This window comes from Cygnus olor, chromosome 8 (genome assembly GCF_009769625.2).
Source record: "Cygnus olor isolate bCygOlo1 chromosome 8, bCygOlo1.pri.v2, whole genome shotgun sequence".
Lineage (NCBI taxonomy): Eukaryota > Metazoa > Chordata > Aves > Anseriformes > Anatidae > Cygnus > Cygnus olor.
In genome coordinates, this window is record NC_049176.1 from 16,345,825 (window position 1) to 16,367,189 (window position 21,365).

Here is a 21,365-nt window from a genome sequence, read left to right on the forward strand (position 1 = left end):
CAGCTGTATTAGAGAAAAGGTAAGAAGGCCTACCAACAAGCAAGCCAGACTGCAGGAAGTTTTGTCCTGTTCTAAACAATCACCCAGCTTACTGGCAGCAGAGCATTATTTACCAAACTCAAACCCTAGCCGTTGTATTGGGATGACATTACAAATGAGGTATGTTGAAGTTTTCAGATAGACAAAGACCCAGTTGAAGTCAAACACCCTTTCTCCACAGGGAGAAAAAAACAAAAACAACTTAAAACTTAAAACTTGGCTGAGGTTGAAGACTGTAACACAAAAGTTCAAACCAACTGTTTTGTTCTCCAGAGATCAGCTGGAAACACACCAATAAACAGGATGGAAGATACTCTTTTCAAGGGAGTATTACAAATGGCAAATTAATTGTGCAATAAGTTACTGTGCTCAGGAAGATGAACTGAATTGAAAAATAAAAACCTAGATCAGACAATTAAAGATGAGGCAGTTATATTAGAAAACACTGAAAACAACAACAAAAGATGAACACTGACTTGGAATTTGAGGGAACTTGTTCTGCAAAGGCTGCATAGCTACTGCATAGCTGTCCACAACGGGAGCAATATATGCACTGCATAAGCAATTTGTCAGTCTTGCTATATCCACAGCTGCCTTCCCCATCACAGGCATTTTGCAGGATCCTCAAAGTATGAGTTTAAACATACAGTCTTTCATCCAAAGATAATCTCTTACCTGAAACTGCCTTGCTAGAGATGACTATTCAAACTGCAAGGCAATTCTTTAGTAACACTGCCAGCAAGAATATCAGAAAGCATCAAATAAAATAAGGGAGTTAATAAGGTTGTCACCAGCACTGTGAGGACTGGAATAAACCACCAGATGCATTTCCCATCCAGGAGCAGACAGTATAAGGTAGCAGCATGTTTCAGTCTTTGCAGATTTATCCTGGATGAAACCTAGCAAGCAAGGAGTGAAATGACTCCGTATCTTCCTCTTTGCCAAAATACTTGTCAAGCATTCTTTATGGCTTGTTTTCTTAACCTTTCCTTTGCAAAGCAAAAAGGAATCAAAAAAAGCCATTGCTTTAAAATCTTTAATATTATTTTTTTTTAAGAAAAGAGAATTTAAGCTTGCTGCAATCCACAACCAGACGTGCATTTATCATTATAATGTGCGTGATGTGTCAGTTGATAATTTGGCACCCAGTTAAGAGAAAGAATTCTGCTTATTTTTGTTCCACTAGCCAGTCCAAAACCAAGTGCAAAGTTGCACAATCCCTCCAACTTTGTTGGAGAGGCAATATTTAGAATCAAGATTCACAGAAGAGAAGAAAAAAACAGCCCTCCTTTCTGGGTAAGTGGTTATATATTAAAAACCAAGAGCTCAGCAGGGAAAAACATTGCTCTTTTGCTTTCCCAAGCAGGTTTCTTGCTCTTCCAAGTGGACTCCAGACTCCATGTGTTTCTTTCTCTTCCTCCCTCCCCCACCCCTTGATGATAGTATTTGGCAGGAACTTTCAATTAAAAAAAAAATCCAGACTGCCTTTGTGCTACCCCAGCAAACCTCTCTGGGGAAATGATGTTCTTTGCTCAGCAATTCCTGTTCAGCACGGAGTGCCAACACGAGGAAAACAGCTGGAGTGACTTCCTATTCTCCATTAAGGCCTAGGAACAGTTCCTCACAAAAACAAACAGGCTGAAACCAACAAAGAATTATTGACGAAGAAATGTGTGATGACTTTTGTACAATGTTATTTTCAGCTCATTTTTTAAAGAAATGCATCCAGTATAACACAAAACTCGTTAACAACCCCAGCCAACAATCACCAAGCTGTGGAAAAAGCTTCCTATCAAGTGGCAACTAGAACAACAGCTTTAATGAGAAAAGTGGACCTGTTGTAAAGATTGTGCAGGGATGACCTGGGCAATGGGCTTGAGCAGCAGCTACTGCAATGTCTGAGCCTGAACCCAGCCTCCAGCACTAACAAATACCAACAGCAACACAAAGCAACAAATATATGTTCTGCATCACCACCTGATTGATGTGCTGAGGCTAGAGTATACGTTTTCTAGGCCAAATATGCGTCCTGATAGAAGTTATCTAGGCAGCACCCTTGCAATACATCATTATCTTATCCTAGTTAGCATTTTCCCTGAAGAAAGCATTTTCCCTGAAGAACCTCCTGATTATTCCCTGGAGAGTCTTGACTTTCATTTAAAGACAAATAATTTTCTATCTTCCAACAGCTGAACATGGCTCCCCCAGTAACTCCATTAACACCTAGAAAATAAAAAATAACACTTTCATTACCTTCAAAAGTCTTGTGTTCATGTCACCCTTGTACAGGGGAGCAGGGGGAGTTTACCAGATGGGATTGATAATTATGTGGCTGTAATCCTAATAGCTGTCGTTCAGACACAGAAGGATATTGTACAGTTTAATCTGAACACCAAGAGATTTACTTTAAACCCTTTCTGCTCTGTAGAAAAGCCATCCTGGCTATCTATCACCACATCTCCGCAGGCTTCAAGACTATCCTGACTATCCTTTTCTCCCCTCACTCCCAGGAAATGCGTCTATTTATGTATGTAGAGAAAGCCAACATTTAATCCAAGGATTACAGCCATGAAGACCTGCTATTCTATATCAGGCTGCTTCTTGGCCTTTAATTTGAAAATCTGTACATTACTTGCTAACTTCCTCACATTTAAACCTCAAAATGCAAAGCATCTGAGATTGTAGCTGGGCTCTGTAAGAGACCCAACACCTAAATCTCCAGGGAAGTCAGGCAAGGCTGATAACTGGATTCAGACAATGATATATATTTGTTTTTTTACTGATAATGGATAACACTCCAGCCTTGCTTTTTTTTTTTTTTCAGCTTTGCTCCCTTCTTCCTTTAAAGGAAAGGTGACCTTTCTGATTGTCTCTCATCACTAATCACATCTAGATGATACTACCCAACCCTTTACATTAGTCTAGGTGACTAACGGTTTGGTGAGGGATGAAGGAAGACTTTCATTGTCTTGAAACCCCATCAAGAACTGAAACAAATCAGTTTTACGATGGAAAGAATGAATGAACCTTTGTTTGCTACCGATTTGTGGCAGAAGTCCTTTCATCCCTTCCCCCCGACACCAGCCCCCTTGCCAAGGCCCCAATCCTGCCCTCTTTCCCACACAGCCCAGCCAAAACCCCATGCCTTGTAGCCAGGCCCCACGGCCACCACCACTGCTCCACTAGTGTGCTCACACCAGCTGCTGGAGGAAAGGGAGAGGAAACGTTGGAGCTCCAATGGGAAGCTATTCTCACAGCAGGATCATGAAAGAAGTTCTCTTCTCTATCCAGGCACTGATTTTATGACATTTGCGTTACTACCTGGGGAACCCCTACCATGCTGCTAAGCTGAGTTGATATCTGGAACGTGATTCGGGATTCAGTTGAACTGCAGGCTAAAAGAAAGTACACTCAATCTTCACTTGCTTAGGCCAATAAACAAAACTGCTTTGAGATTAGAGAGAATTCAAAAATATTGTTGCAAAATGAGACAATGTTTTGGAGCAAAGTAAAATTAGGAAACCTTTAAGAAGGATTGGTCACTTTAATTGACCAAAATATTGACCAAAACAGACAAAGGGGATATAGGACACTGTTGACTCTGAATACAACTAAAAGTCAAATTAAAGACCCTCAAGGTTTTGCAGAACTGGAATTCAGGCTTGCCCAGGAGAACAGGGCTGTAGACTGAGACTGGCCGACTCACAGCAGTTTACTGCCCTGAACCAACACACCATCTGTTGGCGACTTCCAGTTATAGGGAACCAGCCCATTTATATCCACAGTTAAGTGTGTATATATCCTGTCTGGTCATCCACCTTCCCTTCCTTCTTCCAAACCAGACAACATAAGTTTGTTTTCACAAAGATCCTTCTGCCTGCAAGATGGTCACTCTTCAGCTTTGGCCATGAGCCCACAAAGAAAGAAATCTTATTCTCATTCATTCTCACCAAGAAAATACTCTTGTTTCTAATGCCTATTATGATGGACTCCATAAAGCAAAACCAACCCTGTGTCAGACACTTTATAAACAAACACAAAAATACTTTTCTCACCCACCAAGAGTTTAGTTCCCATTTGTAGAGCACTTTGAAGTTGCCAGACTGAAGGTACTACAGAGATAAATGTTAAAAATCATTAAAAGCAACTAAAAGAGCAGGTCTTCTGCCATGTCAAGGAACTATGCTTTTCTACCACAACACAAACCATGCATTGGGTGGAAATCTAGGTTTTCCATTACTCAGTACTGTGCCTGGCCCAGAACTGAACACAGCTCCAGGCCACCCATGCAGAGTTCTACTTATTTTTATTTTGAAAACAAATTTTATCATCAGGCATTTTGAATTTACTTTCACTGAGCATTTTAACAAGATCATTTTAACAGTATTATTTCTTAGTGAAAAAAGTAGACAGATATTTAAAGTGTCCTTTCTCCTGCTAAATTAAGAAGGGAAAAAAAATCATTCTAGAAGAGCAGAACAAAGAAGAGAAAATTATCACCGGTATAGGACCATAAAAACACCCATCCCCAAAAACTTGAATTGGAGAATATAAGTATTTTTTTTTTTCCCTAACAAACAGCTACCCTGTATTCTGGGTACTAGCAGAAACTACAACCGTGGAAGGGGAAACAATGAGTTACAGCTCTACAGACCAAAAAATGCCTGTGTCCTGTGCACGGCAAGTAACACAACACACCATGCAAGCCCAGAAGCTCAGAGGCAGCAAAATATCTCATCTAGTGCTTTCAAAACTGGTATCAAAATGGAGACACAGCATTTTACAGATTGAGTTATCAAGCATTTGTACCTAAAATAGGGATAGAAGAGATCATCTAGGTAGCATCCACATCTGTCAAAACCTACCTGCAACCTTTATATATTTTTTATATATAAATAAAATCTAGGATCAAAACAACACCTAACAGACACACACAAGCAGCTCTGCATTGTCTTTGAAAGGGCTGCTATGAATTACCCAAGGTATTTTTAAGCGCTGATGAGAAATCCAGACACAACCCAGCTAAAACATTTGAAATCCTAAAGAAAAAGAAAATTCCAGTTATTTAAGCATTTCCTAGATCCCAGCAAGATTTTTCTCCCGCTCTGGGATATAAAAGCCTCAGCTCTTTGCAAAAGGCACAGCAATACCAGATGTACATTTTTCTCGATCAAATCTATTTTAATTTCTCTTTTAGAAGGATATGGTTTTACACTTCACATTAAAGTGCATCAAAGGGTTGTACAGAACAATGGATTACCTTCCATTATGATCTGACTTGGTAGGCAAACCATACGAGCACAAAAGACCCACTGTTAACTCCAGCACAGTTTGGGACCTTAGAACTTGCTTTTTTTTCTTGACGTTTAGCACTTTTGTTACATCCTTTATCAGGTCTCCTCAAATTTTACAGATTTTTACTGAATTAAACATCCCACGATTCTCTAAGAACCAAGGATGAAATGTTGCAAGGATGAATGTTACGGCACAGGAACTGAAATCCTGGCAGTTAAGACACAGGGAGAGACTGGCTCTGTGCGAGAGCTGGAAATAAATCCCAGAAACGTTGATGTGCCATTCTTTGCCCTAGCCAAGGGGTTCAGTCAAGGAGCTATGCTTTTCTACCACAACACAAACCATGCATTGGGTGGTGTTCAGTCACACTCCTCTGGCCTCAGATCTTTATGCTCCTACCTGAACAGCCATTAGGAGTTAAAGCTGAAAAAATGTTAATTTGAGGTTTTATTTTCCAGGTTAGCGCTCCATGTACATAATGCCATGCAGTGTCGAGGGAGGTCTAAGCCCAAATGCTAACTTGGGAACTGAATTCCTGCCTCCTGAAACAAGAGGCTGGAGTCCTCCACTCACAGACTTATTATCCACCTTGCCAATGCATCAGCTGGCCACAGCAAGGAAGGCAGTAAAGATCAGAGCCTTCTTTTCTGCAGAGCTTCTGCCAACTACAGTCTTGAAAGCAGAGCAGGATATGATCAGGAGAGCACTGTGGTGTCACTCAGAAAGGAAAAGCATGCAGCTCCTCCCCTTGGCGAGTGCCTGCAGAAAATAATCGCACACAAGGAAATGGAGTCCTTGAGGCAGATTCCCAAAAGGCCACATTCTTTGGGACTGCGGTGAATGGACCAGGAAATCAGCAGCACATCTCCCCAGCTCACCCAATGCTCCCTTGTACGCTAGGTGAGGGGCTTACACCTCACTGGCTGTCTTTTCACATTCAGCAATCAACCGCATGCACAGTCACTGTATACAGCAGGCGGAGGTACCTCTGTATCATTGCGCAGGGCTTTGCAAACACTCCCAGGAGCCAGCAGAGCAATACCTGAAAATAAGTAGGCTGCTATTTTTTAAACAAGCAGCAACACAGAATGAAAAACCCCAAACATCCAAACACAATAAATTGTGTAAAGAAACACTGATTAAAAGCAAACAAACAAGTGTGTATACATAGGGAAAAAGCCCACACCATGCTTTCTGCTGCCGAGTTGGACTCCATGCAAAGGCAAAGCTGCAGCAAGCAAGACCAGTAAGCTTCGTTCAAGAATTTGACATTTATATGAATTTAAATCAAACCTGCAGTATGCAGGTTTGGCCCATTTGGTTGTCCTTCGGACCTGGGGCAGGAACTGCCACCTGATATTGCAAGTTACATGGGAGGCTGGGATTCTCCGAAGTGGCTGAAACTGGTCTTTTTCTTTTTTCCCCCTCCCCCCAGACATGATGCTGATCCAGACAGAGATCTCTGATGTACTTCTATAAGGTCCAAATCTAGGGGGATGTGAGAAGGCTACCAATTGTGTTTACTTCTGGCTCGTGCTACAGCACATCTGGCTTGTAACGGGAACAGCAGGCACACACGAGCATCAGGGCAATGGAAGAAACTGCTGTTCTGGGGAAAGTTAGTCTTGCTGCTGACACAAAGCTGGAAAAATATGGATTCTTTTCCTGGCTCAGTCAGTAACTCACCTGTTTCTTGCTCTACACAGTGAATGTAAAGGGTTGGGATTCTCAGTGACACTGAACGCTGCTGGTACTGTGATTTCACAGACACAGCTCAGAGAAATGGGTAGTCCATTCCATCGGTATTTGTAAGAGTTTTACAAGTCCTGAAACAAGGGTCTTATAGCGTAAGAGGACATCAATACTTTGGAAATAATCTCATTCAGAATAAAGAAAAAAAAAAAGAAAACATTCCTTACCTACAAGTTTGTCAATCTAAAATACTAACAAGCATTAAACCTTCTACAGTGTCTGGAATGTCTGGACAGAAATACCAGAACAGAGGCTTTGAGGTATTTTCAACGTAACCAGAAGCAGGAAGAACCAGACTTCAGACCCATGAGATTTAATTTGTATAGATAACTTCCGTGCTTATCTGATCTACATCTGCAATCTGAACCTTTTGAGGTTCGCCCACCACCACTAAACAAGACACCAAGTTGAGAACATCGGAAACCTCAACAGATTTAGTCAAGAAATCACGTAAGCAACAAAATGAGGTCATGCGATTCTTGCAGCTTAACGCTGGCAAAAGGGAGAAGGGGGTAGAAAAGGGAGAGAAAGGAAGTCCTTTATCCTGTGAATGGGAGGCACTCCACAGCCAGCAATATTCCCACATTTCTCTTTGTTTCATCCACTTCCCTGTTCTACTTCCCCACCACCTTCCAAGCTCGTCAGCAGCGCAAATAACATGAAACTCAAGCTTCACTTCCCATTGTCTGAATACCATCAATGATACCATGAAATGCCTGGTTCTCTCCTAAATGACTCCGATAAGGACCAGCTTAAATAACACAACGCACACATCTGGAACAAGTTAGTAATTCACCTTGCAATTTTTACCTGACCTTAAAATGACTAACAGAATTTGGGTAGTTCACATGAGTTGTAATTAGCCCAAATAAGAGAGCTCAATGCCGTACACAGAAATAGCTTCCCCCTATTTAATCAGTGGCCACGTAGAGCTGCCCTACACATATCAAAGGAATCCAAATGAATTCCCATCATTCACACTGAATGCATCACTTTATCCAGCCATGGCATAAAAGAAAAAAGCTAGCTCTTTTCTCATCAAAAAGAAAACAGCAATGCCTTGAAATCACGTCTTCTAGGCAGCTTCCCAAGCACACTTTGTTTTCATTGACTAAAATAATGCCTTACAATAGAAATTGAAAGCAGATTTTCCTACACTATAAAAAGTCTTATTCTGTTAGAGACCAGCAGATCCTGAATCGTGTTATTTAGCCAACACATCTCTGCACATTGAAAGAACATAGGTCAACTAAACAGAGAAAAAGTAGTGACTTTCTCCATTCTTCTACTGTTTTAATGACTAGATTATAGATGCAACCTGCCTGAAACAACAGTCTGAGCCCCTTTGGAGCTGGTTTGGGAGGGGGAGGCAATGGGTGTTGTCACCGCTTACTGCGCGCCTAATGTTGATGTGCCTAGTTTGTAGCATTACTGGAGCAGAGTCAGAAGTCACAACGCTTTCATGCCAGTGCAGCTCATTTATTTGAAAAGAAGTGGCCCTAAATTAGAGAAGTGGAAGTGAGATCAGAACAGGACAAAACACTGGGGCAATTAGAAAACGTACACCGTTCATACAAAAATACAAATGAACATTTCTGCCTGTCTTACGACACTTACCCAACTAGTTGGTAAAATTTTCTCTAGCCCCATGCTTCTGAAAACCAGCCTAGCTCTACTGATCTTCACTGCAGCAAATCTGTATACATGATAACCACTTGACACTGAGTTTAGATGATCTTTAAGATTCCTTCCAACCCAAACCATTCTATGATTCTATGATTCATTTCAAATTATTTTCTGAACTGGTATTTTCTAAGAATGAAATATGGCTCTGAGTCCAAGGATCATCTTCATTTTAAACAGAACAAAGACAAAAGGTGGCATAGTGCCAGCAGTTGTGCCATACAATAGCAGTTCTCAGTCATATTTTCTGTTAATGTCTTCTTTCTACATGCTTTATGTGTTTCATTAGAGTGGCAGCCAACTCGGTAGACTTGCTTCATTTTTCAGTCTTATAAAAGCTGACTGTTAAGTAGAACCAAGCTCAAAAGTATTCTAACAAAAAAAAAAAAAAAGACGTCTCCTCTCTATGTCTAAACTTACATTTTGTTCCTTTTCTGTCTACAGAGGCTCTCTTGGCAAGTTCATTTATTTGTTGTTGTTTGTTTGTTTCCGCAGGTTCACAGGTTGAGGAAACCTGTCCAATTGTTTGAAAATCAAAGCATACTGGTAACAGTTTAGGAAGCAGTATGGAAGAATTTCTCAACCTAGGATCTGTACTGTGACCACACTCAGAGGAAGGGGATATATATATATATATATATATATATATATATATATATATATATTTAATAATAAAAAAGAAAACAGGACCCTATATTTTTTTTCTCATGTTTCTTACTATCCTAAAATTTAAACCATTCACCCTATGGCACTTAAATATCCCTTATTTGTTATTCACCTTCTGAGCAACAGCTGGCCAAAGAGCCATCAGGAGGGCAGCGCATGCCTATCCCAAGAGGGTGAGCAGGAAGAGCATTGGTAGAGCGCTGAAATGAGTCTTGCAGAGAAAGGCGTCAGGAGGAGGGTGGATGCGACTCACTAGTTTACCCAAATGGATGCGACAGTGTGTATCTCAAGGTTACATAAGAGTCCATGAAGTGTGAAGGAAGACTGATGGCTTTTCCTGGTTTGTGGCTTATAGCTTATTCTTGACTCAACAGTTTCCTGCTTTATTTAAGATGGCCAATATTCTAAAGACAGAAAACATTTGTCTTTCATTTTCTCTGGTTTTACTTCTGCCCAATTCAGACAATTGCAATCTTTCTAAATAACATTCTTGCCTGCTTTTCAATATATATATATATATAAAACAATCTGACAGATGGAGTTTTTAATCAGTTAACAATGGAATATATTTTTTTCATTTTTATGATCTACTTGGTTACACTTTTTAAGTCTGTGGAGACAATCAAAACAAGGCCAGATTTTCCCCATATGCTAGCACAGAAGTAACCTCCTGCAACATACAAACTATATACAGAAACTGGCAAACCACTAACCAAACTTTCAGCAATCCATCCTTAAGCAACAGCCAGGAAAACAAACAAACAAAACAAAACCAAAGCCAAACCACCACCATTTTCTGTCTGGTGAAACTTGACATTTTGTACTCTTTTCAGAAGAAGAGTATCAGTATCCTCCAGAAATGAGGATACTGATAAGTAACATGTCAAGTTTCACTCTGCCTTCGATGCCAATAGCACATATTCTTCAGCAGTCTCCAGTTAAAGAACTGCACATAATTTCACGAGACCCTTCATATCAATTTCTGCAATTGCATTTTCTGTTCCCTAGAAGAATGCAGACTTGAGGACAGTATTTTTCTGGCACAATAGATAGACGTATGTTCGTTCAGAGCTTCATAAACTGGAAACATGATGGCCTTTAAGGAGATTATTATACAGGAAAATAAGGCAAACAACTCTCATTCGCTGTACCCACATGGTTCCCTGAAACCCGAGCACACGAATGTCTGGTTCTGATCATTCACCCGTGTCAGAGCGTGCAAGCCGTAGGCCAGTCAGGAAAGGCTGAGTGAAAACTTAGGAAATCCGTCCCTTGCCTACAGATAGAGCCAATGAAGTAAAAGTCAGAAAGCAAATGCACACATGAATGTCCCCTTCCTGCTGATGGGCTGGAAGCAGTCATGAGCGTAAATACTTCACGAAGTCCTGAAGAAGGGGACAAAAAAGGCCCCAGGAGTGTCCCCCTAGAGACTCAGGAAAGCTGCTTGGAGCACTGCTGCTAGATTACAGAAAGAAACTGCAAGAATAATTTCTCTGAAAAGAGGAGGAATGAAAAACAAAAGTTAGAAGACTAAGACAGCAAGATACTGTGGATCAGTGCTCTCTAAAACACAGCTTGTTTCTTTTGAAAGCTAAAGTAATCCAAAGGCCTTGGAGGGGTTGAGAGGAGCATGACGTGGCCAGGAAGATAAAGTTATACAAGAGAGAGATGACTGGAAAACCCTGAGCAGCAGGTGGCACATGACAAGTACATAACATCAAGCTTCACACTGCAGGATGAGGCACCTGCTACCTCCCCATGCAAATCTCACCAACATGACTAGCATCCTTCCTCTCACCTGTGTTGGCAAAAAGAAGAAACAGGTTCAATGTTATGAAAGAAACTGATTCTTCTTTTCAACAGAAAACTAATACTGACAATTTCATGAGCTGGATCTCCTCCAAACCCAGTCAAAACTGTGGGGTTTTCCAAGATAAAGCAATGTAGTGAATTTTATGCCTGGCACTTCAGGGTACCAGATCCTTTGCACTGCTGCAAATGAAGCCAAGACAAAAGGGAAAAAGTGAAGACTATCAGCAGTGTGCAGGAGGAAACGTGGGTAGAAGACACCAAAACAAGGCATAACTAATGCAGAATTACCTTGGACACTTTAGTCTTCTCCACGGATATGCTTTAAGAACTTTGTTCTACCTGAAAGAGAGAGAGAGATGAACACACATGAAGTACAAACAATCATCCCTTTTAGATAGCAAAGCTCACACTTGGCCCCTGAGATAGGACTCCGGCAAACAGAATCAGGTTACTGCCAAAGCACCCCAGTGCTTTTCACTTCTCCCAGTTTTGAAAACTTTTTCAAAGTTTGAAAGATTTGGTATAGGAAGGCAGATGTGCCCTTCTTTCAGGAAAAGGGGCTGAACTTTCATACCAGCCTCAGGAAGTGCTGAACACGGGCACCAGTACCAGTGCAAATCCCGGATCCTAATTTATTTGGGGAACATACAAAGAAATGTGGCATCTGCAGCTGTCATTTGGCATATCTTTTTTGCTAACAACTATTTACATTTTTTGTCCAACCACATACTGACCCAGACTCGTATCTGTAAGACTAACAGCAGGTATCAATTTGACGAGTTTCCTCCAGCGTTAACCAACCTTCTCTGCAGACACTACATTCCCTCACACAGTAACTAAAATATCTTTGGCAGCTGTTACTGTTCTAGTCTCGTACCCTGCAAAGATTTACAGATCTGGTTAACTTCATGCACATAAACAGTCCCAGTGCCATTAGCAGAAGCCCTTGTACTTATTAATTTAAACACATGTGTAGACATAGTAGAATTAGGACATTGCCTAGAATTCTCACAAGCAAATCAAATCAGAGTCTGAAATAAATACAATTAACATTTCTTCACTTTGTGTTTTCAGGTTCCCATTTTTCACAATGCCTTCTTAAGTGGCTTTATGCTCAAATGTGTGCCTTCAAGCCCAGAAAGTCTTTCAAGGGCTCTTCCCTATGTCTGCTCATTTGCTAGGGAGTGAAAAGCACCAAGAGGAACAGCACAGAATCACAGAATCGTGATTCTTAGAATCACACAATTCTTAGAAAACACTTTGATACCAGTTACAGCCTTTTGCCTTGACATTTTTATAACCACACTGAATAGAGATCTACATAGACTAGTTAAAGCAAACTAAATGAATCAAACAGTAAGCAGCTCACGAGCCAGTCTAGCATTTTGCGCATCTATTTTTGCTAATCCTGGCTTAATCCAACAGCACCATGCCGTGAAATGGCTGTTCCAGGTCACCGGTACCTACCTAATGAAAACCAACCACGAACTGGTGCAATGGATTCTGGAGAGAAGCACAGAAGTCTGAGGAGTGCCGGAGATGTCAGCTAAGACTGCCTGGTCTTCCTGATTCATGATTGTGCAGCTTCCAGATGGAACTCCTTTCCTTGGACACCTATTCCACTGCCTGCTGTAGCTGCTCCGACTAAGGGCATATGAGCTACAAGATCAGGGTCCCTTTGTTACAGTTGCCAGGACTCATCCACAATGTGCAACAGGTTTTCCCAAGCTTGATGCCAAGGTGAAGAGGCTTCATTTTCAATTTCAATTCCTCTAATTCCTCAAAAATGCCATGGCTGAAATGCTTAACTGTCCAGTGTCACTCACGGCCCCCTGCAGGTCACACTCCCAGGCCACTACACCTCCGCGCTTCAGCTCTCACAAGCTTACATTTCCCAGTGCATTCAGTGCACACCCCTCTAGCACAACGTTTATCCCTTCTAAAGTTCACGCACATAGGAAGTGATTTTTAGCTACAAAGAATGATTTGGCTGTAAGTTGGTAATGTGTAGTGCTTTAGTACCCAGCAAATCAACAGTACTTTCAAAAAGAAGCAGCAAAGCTTCCATTTTTTTTTTTTTATTTTCAGCTTTCTGGCAATTCATGCTGAGACCTTCTGCCCAAGCTGATGCAAAATAAGTTTTTCTCCTCTTTTTTTTTTTTTTTCCTGTTTCTGCAGGGTTATTAGCCTAAAATCCTAAATAAACAAAGCATATGTAGTCTTGCTGTCTTCCTGCCCCAATTCTGCTCTGTTCTGTGTGATTTCTGAACTCATTGACTCATGTGAGCCCATGGAACCCAGCTGAGAAATGAGCAGAGGTCACTAATATGCTGAGTTCTTACTAACTTCTGGAAATATCAGCAAACAAATGGAGACCAAAGCAAGTGTCCCCACTAAGGAAAATTTGCCAGCGTGGCTCACGTGCTGCCCACCGGCTGAGCTGTATCTGCACAGCTTGAAACTCGCTGCAGCCAGCATCTTTTTCTGCCCTGCAACTGGTGCTAGGGGTGAGATTATACAGAATGCCAACAAACCCAGCAGTAGTTTCCAGGCAAGGAGGTGGGGATCAATAAGATGGACATAGAACACAAGCTCCAGCAGTACCTTGCAACCTCAGAGCTGCTTTCTGACCACGTCCCCTGGAACGAGCGGCAGTTTGGCTCAGCAGGACACTCTGCACTCCTCGCAGGTAGCGCTCATGAGCACCCCAGCTGACTGACATGCCAACCTAACAGACGTGGAAGGCCAGCCACTGCTCACCCATCACAAATTGATCCCTGTATGGAAGAGTTCAGATGTAGCCAAACTTTGCTTTTTTTTTTTTTCACATTCCCTTCTGAATATAGGAATAAGGGAAAAATACTTATTTTTTAGATGTAGAGCTAGAGAAAGGGAAACAAGCACTGGGACTCTGCAAAACCTCTGGAACTGAGCTGAAAATTAAGTCGCTTTGAGGCTTGACAAGAGAGGTGAGGAAAAGTTGGTGGAACAGTTGTGTGGGGCTCTGATTTTCATACAAACTCAAGCGGGAACCGTTCCAAGCTTGGGACCTAAATCCCTGTTAATCTTTATGGACTGGTGGCAGAACGCAAAATACCAGGGCTCCACTGGGGAGATGCGAGTCAGCACTCCTGCAGCACCAGGGAGCTGAACACGTCCAATCAACTTCAGCCTGCTGAGTACAGAGCCAAGTAATTCCACAACAGCTCAGGTTTACACTGTCCGTGTGGACATGTCTGTTAGCAGTTTGGAAGAGCATTCTCTTTCTTCCCTCGCTTTCTCTCCTGCTTCTTTTTAAAATCTTACAACTGCACAAGAACTTCAGGTCTCTGGCTGTTTAAGGACCATGTGACTCTTCTGTACTTTGAACTCAGATAAACTTCTTACTGAATGAAGTCATGTGTAAAATGCTTTCCAACACAGATTATTTTGAACCAAGCCGTACTAAGAAATGCAACAGAATTTCAACACTCATATTTCAGCAGCAAAAAAAGGAACCATTCTTGTACAGAGGGCAGCGCTCTGGGGGGAAGCACCACATTCCCTCACACAAACAGAACTGCACTTGTATCAGGCTACGGGAGTAGATCATGTTTTAGTCAATGGAAGAAAGATTACACTTCCATACAATCACTCCAGAAAAACAGCTTTTGCCTACTACTGCATTAGGCTTTAATCTCTTCATGCAACTTTGCATCCAAAAGACATCTTCATAAACCACAGTACCCCAAGTTGAAATCAGTAAAACCTGTACCAGACCACTGAGTTCCAAACTGGCCACATTGGGATGGATCAGTATCTCTGTATATTGAAGAAATATCAGATTTTAGCTAATATTTGGATTTAAAAAGATGTATGGCCCTCATCATCATGCCTTTTTTTTTTTCCCCCTAGGAGCACAACATATGGCTTGTATCTGGCTAACTTCCAATCTGAGTAATTACATTCCAACCACGTAAGTTTCCCCTGGGGTTTTAACTGGATATAGCATTCCTCTCCAGTTCCTCCTGTGAACATTTATGCCATGTTGAGGAGCACTATTAAACAGCTACTGCCCTCTGCCCCAGAGACAGCTGCATTTTAGTAGTAAGTGAAACTATTTTTAAAAAAATGATAATTATATTCCCATCTCCCCGTTACATTTTGCAGGGGGCAGGGGTGTCTTTCCTTCCTCAACGTATGTTCTGAGTTCCTAACTGTATCCACGTCATGTGACTTTCTGTATCAGGACAATGTTTTCACACAATTAAATGGATAGACCAAGATGAAGATGGTATTTTCCTCGTGGACCTCAAGTGTTAAAAGACCTGCCCCTAGGTCCATGCAGCATATTTAAAATGAAGCATTTCTTCTGAGGATCTGCAACAGCAATATAGGCTCACGAAGGCCTATGTGTTGAAAAAGTTAATATTAAAGAAGATACGAGCAAGATTTCTGCTCAGACATGTGGGACAACCAGGTGAAGCAAAAGAAGAGTTGGAATATCTTGCTTTTACATGGGCATTGCCTGCTTTCAGTGGTGTATTCTGTTTAAAGGACAGAGAGCCTCAGACAGAATGAGCTATACACCACCATGTACAGCACCACAGCCTAGCATGTATTTCAGAGATCTCAAAGCACTTTACAGCTGTTTGATGCCTATGGGAAGTACTGGAGACGATCACTATGAAAGCTACAGACAGAACTAGGTACCAGGACCAGGTAAAATTCTTTCTCCCCCAAAAAAATAAGGATTGCAAACACTGAAGTCAAGATGAAAACTACCAAAATGGAGTTTGGAGTACCTTTATTTCTGATTTCACAGCCTAAAACCATTGGAATTCCAGATTTCAGGCTTATCTAAACTATTAACTTCTGCTAAAGCCTGCAGCATCCACTATCTCTGCAAATACATCAGGATCACTGTGACAAATGAGGCATCCTGCAAGTCAGAGGCCACTTTAGCAGCATCCCCTGAACAGGATCAATGTGACACTAAACAGCAGAAATACCACTTACACCAGTCTATATTTTAACCACTTGGTCAGATTTATAAACTACTTTGAAGATGATAAATGCTACAGCACTGTTCAATATTATCAAATAATATTGTGCATGGGAACAGAATTTTTTCTGCTTGAGAGCTGGATGAGGAGAACCTCTTTTAGCCACATAATTCTCCTGCATGTATATGCACACTCTGCCCTATGTGCATGCAGAGAAGCCTGCAGAGGCCGAGCGGGGAGCCCTTTCACCATGAGCCCCAGCAGGCTCATGGGGATGGTACTGGCAAAGGAGCCAAAGGCTGGTGCAGCTCACACCCCGCAAATGGGGTACTTCAGGGTTTGAGTGCCATCCTGTAAGGGTACGACACCGTTAATTGAAAAGACTGAAAATTTGCTGGGTTTGGAACCGGCCAAACCACCAAAAAAAAAAAAGCAAGTTTTAGAGGGAGATATAAAATGTCAGGTCTCTCTGGCGGCATCCCTTTAAACATACTGAAGCAGAGCTCAGGCCACTGCCCTGATCAACAAGCATATAAACTGCAATGCATCTCCAGCGTGCAATATTGCCATCACGCGGACACCCCAGCTCTGCTAGCACGCCAGCAGGGACAGAACGAATCAGAACCTTGCCCGAAATTTACAGCTTTTTAAAACTGTCTCTAATAATATCATCAACCTCCAGGTGGTGATAACTCTCTTATAATGTGCCTCCCCCAAGAAAAACACTCCCTGCTTCAGACTTGCTCTTTTTTATGTTAGGTAGCAAATGCACTTTTCATTTTCTGAGACACACTCACCCCTGCCACGTAATTATGTTGCAATGCATGGTTATCAACACCAAAAACTGTACAGAAACATGAAAAATGACAAATGCAGCATTCTTGATGTCAGGAAGCCAATCTTGAGAAGTAATCTGAATGAGAACGGCACAATGGCTTGGACCAGGAAAGAGCTCCAGCACAGGAAAATACATGGAAGTTGGCATAGAGTGAGGAGTGGAAAACAAAGCAAATGAGTCATTAGTAATTTAAGAAGAAAATGAAATACTGACAGAGGACAAAACAGTGTGGGATGTAGAAGCAAACTGTAATAAATAAAATATGCAGATGGAAATATTGTACATCAGCAGAGCAGCGGTAACTGAATTAAACCAGATTCAGGGATGGTGAGTGACTCAATGAAAGAGGCAACGAGGAACAGTAATTATCTGCCTCAGCACTTCAGTCAAAAGTTGTTTATCTGCACAAAACTCATGCTGGCACTCAGCTGGCGCCCTGCCCAAGCAAAGCAAGCATGATTTCACTTACTCACAAAACAGCTCGCTTGAATTACAGTCTCACTGAGGGACATAAGACTTCTTAATGAAGGGACCATGCTGCTGCCTGCGTACGGAAGCTGAAGTACAACAGGAGCTTTCTACCCACCTGGCACAATAGCCAGAAACCCACAGGAATAACAAGGACCTGGACTCAAATTTAGTAACATATTCCTCAGAACCTCCAACTTGCAGCTATAAAAACCCTGTATCAAAGCAGCACCAAAGAAACAAATAACTTAAGATAGGAAACAAATACCGACAGGCAAAGAACAGAAGCTTTACCACCGCAGGTGGCTGGAGATATGAAAGAAAATCCTGTTTGTCCCCATCTCTTAGCACTAGGCACCTGTAAACATCCAAAGGAGCCCGTCCACTGTCCACAACCGGAGCAAAGTCACCACATTTGGACAGTCATTGGACCATGCCCTCATGCCTGACTGGGGCATATAGCAAACTTCTGACAAACTGGGTGGTGGGGAAATGTGCACAATGGAAAACTGATGGTGTTTTCTGAAGAGCTGGTTTCCCTTTTCTGTAGAAAAGGTCAACGTATAAATGAGAAAAGTAATAATAAGCATTTTATTTAATTTTATTTTTTCCAGACTGGTTTGCTCTAGTTAATTGCCATACGTTGTTCTGTCTGCAGGAAAGGGAGTTCTTGAAGAACTATGTACAGCAGATAGTTGATATCAGGCCTAATTTGTTCCTTGTTGAGAAGACTGTGTCCCAAATTGCGCAGGACATGCTGCTGGAGCATGGTGTCTCTCCTGCCATCGATGTTAAGCCGGTGAACGTTTCATGACAGACATAAGACTCCACCTTGTGGCGGATCTCTGTAACTTCTCCTTGTAGCAAGCTTTTTTTTTTTTAATGGTACTTCATTTACAAGACAAAACAGACAAACCTAGAAAGTAATTTTTCCTCACTAATTTCTACCAACTCTCTGCTGTACCCTTGCTGGCAGGTCTTTGTACCCTGGGTCGGTTTTAGTTAACTCTGACTCATATTTGTAGCAAATGCTACAATCTTCCCTGTCACCGGTAATATTTGCCAAACAGCTTTTCTAAGATTCTTATGTATTGGGGTGTGCATGTCAGTGACTGGATTTAATCCAGAGTTTACCTCACAAAGTGGCAGGTTGCCTGGATAGCACTGGCATTTTTTAGAGTAATCTGAAAATACTAGTGTCCTATTGTTCAGGACACTGGTAGGGAGGGTCCCTTGGGAGTCAGTCCTGCAAGGCAGAGGGGGCCCAGGGAGGCTGGACGCTCCTCGGGAAGGAAATCTTAAAGGCTCAGGAGCAGGCTGTCCTCATGTGTCGTAAGGTGAGCTGGCAAGGAAGAAGACCGGCATGGATGAACAGGGCACTTTTGCTGAGTGTCCAGGAGAGAAAGGGAGTTTATGTCTGGTGGAAGAAGGGGCAGGCAACTCAGGGAGAGTACAAGAAAGTTGCCAGCATATGCAGAGGAAAAATCAGGAAGGCTGAAGCCCAGCATGAGCTCAAACTGTGGGGCCTGAAAAAAGCTGAACACAGTACTCAAGGTGCGGCCTCACCAGAGCTGAGTACAGGGGGACCATCGCCTCCCTGGTCCTGCTGCCTTCACTATTCCTGACACAAGCCAGGATGCCGTTGGCCTTCTTGACCACCTGGGCACACTGCCAGCTCATGTTCAGGCGAGCATCGACCAACACTCCCAGATCCTTTTCTTCTGCACAGCTTTCCAGCCACTCTGCCCCAAAACCTGTAGTGTTGCATGGGGTTGTTGTGACCAAAGTGCAGGACCCAGCACTTAGCCATGTTGAACCTCATCCCATTGGCCTCTGCCCATCAATCCAACCTGTCCAGGTCCCTCTGCCAGATCACCACTTCCCCCAACTTGCTGTCATCTGCAAGCTTACTGAGGGTGCACTCAATTCCCCCATCCAAATCATCAATAAAGATATTAAAGAGGATGGGCCCCAACACCGACCCCTGGGGAACACCACTGGTGACCGGTCACCAGCTGGATTTCACTCCATTCACCACCACTCTCTGGACCTGGCCGTCCAGCCAGTTTTTAGCCCAGCAAGAGTACCTGTCCAAGCTATGGGCTGACAGCTTCTCTAGGAGAATACTGTGAGAGACAGTGTCAAAGGCTTGCCTGAAATCTAGGTAGACTACGTCAACAGCCTTTCCCTCATCCACCACATGGCTTACCTGGTCATAGAAGGAGATGAGGTTGGTCAGGCAGGACTTGTCTTTCATGAACCCATGCTGTCTGGGCCTGATCCCCAGGCTGTCTCGCACATGTGTGACTGCATTCAAGATAACATTCTTCCATAAACTTCCCTAGCAGTGAGGTCAGGCTGTGAAGATTGTAGTTTCCCATACCTTCCTTCCGACCCTTCTTACAGGTAAAAGCCACATTACAGAATCACAGAGAGATTTAGTTGTGGACCCTGTCCTCAGACAGCTTCAGGGTACGTATCCAAGAACTTTGGCAAATTTTGGAGGGAGTTAGATGCCTTGAAGCTTCTCTTGCCTCTACTTGATCTTGTTGTGCAAAACTTTTTGGCTAGCACCAAATAGAGAATTGCTTGTAAATACCAGATGAATATCCCTCCGGGTTAGGACTCTAAGAATTTTGGCCCTACTTTGGAGGTAGCTGCAGGCCTGGCAGCTACCATTGCCTCCTCCAGGGAAGCTTCTGCAAATGTTGGGGATTCTTCCTGAGAGACATTTAGTTCTGAATATCAGCTGCAAAGTCGAGCCCCCGGAGGACCCTGTGCACTGACTCCCGCTGCGGCCCCGGACACCGGGTCAGACCCTGGGCACTGACTGGCTGAGGCCCAGGACACCACGGCAGACCCATTGCGCCAACTCCTACTGAAGCCCTGGACACCGCGGCAGACCCTGGGCACCGACTCCCGCCAAGGCCATGGACCCCACTGCTGACACCAGACGCAGACTCTTGCTGAGCCCCCAGACCCCGCAACAGACCCCCAGAGCCGACTCCCACCGAGCCACCGGATCCTGTGTCGGACCCTGGGCACCAACTCCCGCTGAGGCCACGGACCCCACAGCTTACCAGGAATCTGACATCTGGAATAGGGCAGCCTTCTATCTCTCCCTCTGAAATTATTTCCATAGTTTGCTATTGATGTAAGAAATTTCTTTAACTGAACTTGATGAAAAGGAACCCAGAGCTCTATTAAAAGTTCCTTCTAAGCCTAAAGAAAAAAGCAATTATGTCCATTATAGTTAGCAGCTGCCTAAAAGAAAGGTCATTTAAGCTATCACTTAACATCAGTTAGAACTGACAGTATAAAGAAGAAATCAAGTTATGTTTTAGGTTACAAATTAAATCAGAAATGAATAGAGTTCAAAGGTCCTGAAATTATAGAGCAATAAAAAAATACACTTGCAGAAATTTGGGCAGCATCTCGGTTCTCTTAACCATCACAAAAATTCTCATGCTAAAACTCGTCAGTTTCTAGAACACTGCTACAGTTCCTGTTAAACTGTCTGGGAAGGGATCAGCATCCTCCTCTTGTAGGGCAATAGACCTACAAATAGAACACAAATAGATGAATGACTACTTTGTAAGGCAGAAGGAAGATTATACTTTAAAAGTATTACAAATAAGAACCTTATTCCTAAGCTTAAAATGGAGAATGAATGTTCAGAGATCTAGGAAGTACTTCATTATTTTAAACTTACATATCCAAAAACAATATTGTTCGACCCGCTTCAGGCTTAACACATCTTTCAACCAACCCATGCTAACTAGTTTCTAGCTAATCCACTTACAAATATAACAATCAAGTCTACATAA